Source organism: Pinus tabuliformis, chromosome 7 (assembly GCF_031772625.1).
Source record: "Pinus tabuliformis cultivar Carrire ecotype Pingquan chromosome 7, CPIR1, whole genome shotgun sequence".
NCBI lineage: Eukaryota > Viridiplantae > Streptophyta > Pinopsida > Pinales > Pinaceae > Pinus > Pinus tabuliformis.
This window is the reverse complement of record NC_142293.1, coordinates 2,070,477,667-2,070,483,438: the sequence shown is the minus strand read 5'-3', so window position 1 is coordinate 2,070,483,438 and position 5,772 is coordinate 2,070,477,667.

The following is a 5,772-nucleotide window of genomic DNA, read 5'->3' as shown; positions in this document are numbered from 1 at the left end:
GATTTAAGTTGCCACTTCAGGCATACACCTTGAATTAGATCCCAAAATATCCTTCAATATTTTAATCTCAGTTGTATCCTTAGATCTTGTTCCTTCTTTTTGAGACTCCTCCTCTTCATCACTCACATCTTCAACTTTAGGATCCATCTATTTATTAGCTTCCATGCCATCCAGTCTTGCTTCCAAATGTTGCATTGTTGTTATCACCTTAGTGTTAAAGCTGCAAGGCTCATCCCTCTTCCAACTCTGTGAGCCATAATGATTCAACTTGTTCCGAAGCATATGTGGAATCTACTCTGATACCACAAATGGTGTAGGATGATTTTCTTAGTTATATTGCATAAATGATACATTCATATGTTAATACACAATAAATTCAATCATAGCTCACTCAATTACAAAAATGAAACAGAGCACACCCCTAATAGATTCACACATAGACATTCCATGATTGTTAACAAATATGAATAAAAAGTTCAAAGAGGATTATGAGGATTGTACCTATAGGATTAAACAGCTTTGTAGACCAAATGGAACACACAAAATCCAACCTTTTCCCATTGCTCAAGACTTGATTAATACATTTTTGGCTTCATCTAGATCCTTGGGAATAGGATTCGATGAGCCAAATTAAGCTCTAGATCATGCTTGAAGCCCTTTTCTACCAAAACACTAAAAATATTGATTACATGGAAATCCAACATTACACTAGCCTAACAAAATGAAAACATTGAGGAACCAACTCTAGTAAAAATTCTTTTGAACTTCTAGAGGTCAAGATGATTTTTATTCTTTTATCGATGCCCTTACATCAAGTTTAGTTTATTTCTTAAACATAATCATAATCATTTTATTAAATAATTGCAATTCACAATAAAAGCACACATTTGATAAGACGCATTAAACCAAATAAATACTAACAAATGCCTAATGTTTAAATATAATAAAGCTCTAAAACTAGATTTACTATGATACATGTCAATAGAATATTAATCATTTTCAAGAAGACCGTATTTTGATTCCATGTTAGCAATGTTGGCATTATGATTCAAGTGTTGTCCTTGATGGCAACTCACTCAGAGGTTGGTACAGGTGCTCAGAGGTTGGTACAGGTGATGGCAACTTAATCAGAAGACAGATCCTAGTACAGCATGCCAAGGAAGTTCATATACGCAGGTTCGTTAAGCCCAAGTCGCGTGTACACGCTGGTTGGCTTCATCAAAAGCGCGTGTATGTGGAAAAGTACCTTTGGTCCATGGCGGTTAGTCCTTGGAAGTTGTGCCTATGTTTTCGGACCATTGTGTCTCGACGGGCGTGTCGATCCCTAGTTTTGAAGTTGATGGTATTGTGTTACTATGGTTTTGGCTCTTGGTATTGAGCAAGGCCTAAGGCTATATAAGGAGAAGAAGATCATTAGGCAATATCATCTTTCGAAAAGGCTTGAATATCTGAAAAGAAAGAGATCTGATATGCAGGTTCTGGGTTGCTTGATCTAAGCCAAGGAGAGATCACATCGGTTGATGGAAGACTAGATCTAAGGATAGATCAGGATCTAATGGTTTGAAATGCACTATCATGATATGGTTGATTATGCGTATTTCTAGATCTGCATACTGTCGCAATGTTATGTTCTGGGTCTAACTGATGTCTGGTGCAGCTGCAAATTGAGAAAGTTTATTTTTAGATCTGTACGCAGGTTGGCTTCGGTAAAAGCGCGTGTATACGCGGGTTTTGCTCATTGAAGTAGCGTATATCTTTTGAAGCTTGATTTTGGGTTTACAGTTGGGTCTGACTGTTATTGCAGAGTTCTGTAGTCTGCTCTGTGTTCTGGTAACTGGTGATTGACAGGGTTCAGTGGTTCAGTGATTCAAAGTTTGGTTGTTTTATGCTTCAATGATCTGTTGTGAAAGGTGAATGAATTGTGGCCTTCAGATTGTAATGTTGTGCTTCAGGAATATCCAGTCTAAAAATGTATGAAAGGTGGTACCTGAAAGAAAGAAGATTGTAGGTCAGCACCTACGTACTAGTATCTTGGCTAGTACAAGAGCAAAGGGGGTTGGAGCTCCCTTCCAAGGAAGTTTGGAGAACGAGAGAAGGTTGTAGCCTTCTGCAGGTTGTAGCCTGCGTACTGGTATAAGGCTGCACCAGTACAAAAGATTGTAAACTGAAGTTTCATATTAAAGAAAGATAGAGACAACTTGCAGCAGGTGGTTTTCACCCACATTGGGTTTCCACCTTATATCTTGGTGTTCATGTGTGTGGTTTTTGATCTGTTCTGTTATACTGCACCTGTTTACTGTTAATGTGGTGAATAATGTCCTGATGAACTTAACTGAAGAATAAGCTAACTAAATTATGAGTTTTCTTCTTATACGCTGTTTTATTTAGTCACAGTAGCGTGTACACGCTGGTTCACTTAACTGAAGTAGCGTATATATTTCTGAGCATTGAAAAAGTTTGATTGATCTGATAATACTGATTCACCCCCCCTCTCAGTATTATTTCCAACAATTGGTATCAGAGCAGGTCCTTCAGAGAAGCTTGATCGCTTGAAGGTAGATCATTCATCATGAGCAACTACGAGAAAGAAGCATCAATCAGGCTACCGATTTTTGATGGGACAAATTTCAATTATTGGAAGGTAAGAGTTACTGCATATCTTCAATCTCTTGGTACAGAAGTTTGGAACATTGTAGAAACAGGCTATGCTTTTCCTTCAGCTACTCCTACAGATCCAGCTGAGAAAAAGCAGTATGAAACAAATGCAAAAGCAGTCAGTACTCTACTAGGAAGTATATCCCAAACAGAATTCATGAAGGTCATGCACTTCAAATCAGCAAAAGAGATATGGGACAAGATGATCACTAGCTATGAAGGAGATGAACAGGTAAAGCAAGCTAAACTTCAAACTCTCAGGATTCAATATGAGACTCTCAAGATGTATAATGATGAAAGTGTGGCTAATTATTTTCTTCGGGTAGATGAGATTGTTAATTGTATGAAAAATTTGGGTGAAGAAATAAAAGAGACTATAGTAGTTCAAAAGATTCTAAGATCATTATCCCCCAAGTTTGAATCTAAAGTATCTGCAATAGAAGAAAAAGAAAATCTCCGTGTTCTCACTATGTCTCAGCTACATGGAATTCTAACTGCTTATGAAATGAGAAAGGGAGGTCCATCAGACAGAAGGGAAGCTGCTTTTAAGGCATCAGGAAAAGAAGATTACTATGAAGCAAGCCATGTTCCAGAAGAAGAGGAAGAAGAATCAAATTTTGTCAGAAATCTTCAAAGGGGTTCTGGAAGGTTCAGAGGTAAGCTACCTTTCAAATGCTTTGCTTGTGGAAGAGTAGGTCATTATGCTGCAAAATGTCCTTATAAGGATAAAGGAAAAGAACCTGCTAGATGGAACAAGAAACAAAGTGCAAATAAGAAAAGCTACTACACCCATGAAGATAGTGATGGCTTATCAAACAGTGATGAAGATGAACAAGGTAATAAATATAAGTTGTTAATGGCATTTGAAGATGATGATTATGAGGATGCTGTAGATGTGGATAATCTCTATAATGAAATTACTAGACTCAAGAGATGCATAGAAGAAAAGAATGTGATCATTGATACTTTGCAATTTCAAATTGATGAAAAGGAAAAACATCTTGAAAAACTAGAAGGTGAAATTGTTGGTCTCAGAAAAGAAATTGAGAAAACAAAAGCTATTAATCTTAAGTTTGTCAAAGGATCTGAAACTTTGGATGAGATTATCAATGTGCAGCGGTCTCCTCTAAACAAGACAGGTTTGGGCTATAATGGAGAAACCTCTCAAGCATCCACCTCAAAAAGTTATCTTGATGCAGCAAGAAGAAATGAGCAGAAGAACAATGAAGATAATCAGGTAAAGCAGGGACGAATTACAAACAGAAACTATCAGGGACAATCCTTCTTAAGGGTGAACAAAAGCTACAACCAACCACAGGTAAAATCTTCTCAGTTTGGCTCAAGAATAGATGAAAATAGAAATTACAATCAGTTGGCTGGTAGATTCAATAACCGCAGAAGCTTCTTCAATGGACAATGCTTTTCTTGCCATAACTTTGGTCACAAAGCAGCTCAATGTGTTGCATATAAAACAATCATGACTAGGGAAGCTCAAAAACAAAGAAGTATGACAGGGATTACAAAAAGGACCTATAACAACTTTTCGGTTCTTGAAAATGAAGTTGAATGTTCTATTTGCAATAATTTTGGTCATAAAGACTCTGAATGCAGGAGCAGGTTTCAGGAGAAAAAGGAACAAGCCACGAGCACCAAAACATGGAGAATAAAGGAACCTCAAACAGAAAGATGTGGGATAGCATTTTATGCAGAAGGACAGGAAAATCTATGGTACATTGACAGTGGATGTTCGAAACATATGACAGGTGATAAAGAAAAACTTGAATCTTATTCTACTTTAGAAAAGGGAAAGAAAGTTTCTTTTGGAAATGATACTCCTGCAACTATAAAAGGAAAAGGTATTGCTCCTTTGAAAGAAAAGGTTAAGGCTGGAAATGTTTTGTATGTTGATGGATTGAAGCATAATCTACTAAGTGTCAGTCAGATGTGTGATCAAAAAACCGAGGTTATTTTTAGATCGAATGGATGTCTTTGTTCGTGATCTTGATACAGGTAAAATAGTTCTCAAAGGCAAAAGAACTCCAAAAAATCTGTACATATTTGAAGAAGGACAACAACAATGCTATATTAGCAAGGATGAAGAGCACTGGTTATGGCATCGAAGGTTGGGACATCTAAGCTTCTCACAAATAAGGAAAGCATGCAAATATCAGGCAGTTCGCGATCTTCCAGATATCAAAATTCCAGACAACACCATATGCAAATCTTGTCAGTTTGGAAAGCAAACCAGAACTAACTTTCCAGAGAAGGAAGGATCAGCTAGCTTGCCTCTTGAGCTAGTCCATACAGATGTATGTGGTCCATTTAGGAAAAGGACACCTCGAGGAGAAGAATATCTGATATTATTCATTGATGATTTCTCAAGGTTTGTTTGGTTAGGGCTTATGAAGCACAAAGATGAAGCATTCGAAAAATTCAAATCCTTCAAAGCATTGGTTGAAAATGAATCAGGACACAAAATTAAGTGCCTCAGATCTGACAGAGGTGGGGAGTTCACCTCAAATGAATTTTTCGATTTTTGTGACGAACATGGGATAAGAAGAGAATTCTCTACAGCTAGAACTCCTCAGCAAAATGGGGTTGTGGAAAGAATGAACAGAACTATCCAACAAATGGCTCGTGCTATGCTCGATGAATCAGGTACTCCTGCAACCTTCTGGGGTGAAGCTGCACATGCTGCTGTTATTATTCTTAACAAAACAAATGTCCGAGTAAACAGCACTCAAACACCTCATGAGCTTTGGAGTGGTAAAACTCCTTCCGTGAAGCACTTCAAAATCTTTGGGAGCAAATGTTATATTAAGAATACTGATGAGCAACTTGGCAAACTTGAACCAAGAGCAGATGAGGGCATTCTTCTTGGTTATTCTCCACATAGCAAAGCATACAAGTGCTACAATAAAAGACTTGGCAGAATTGTTGACAGTATTGATATAGTGGTTGATGAGAAGGGATATATTCCTAGGCAAGTTCATCATGAAGACATTGAAGAAGATGAAGGTTACTCTCAAAGGCGAAATGATGAAGAAGAAGAACCTCAAGAAGAAGAAGAATCTCAAGAAGAACCAGAGGAGCAGACAAGAATAGAAGAGAAGACTC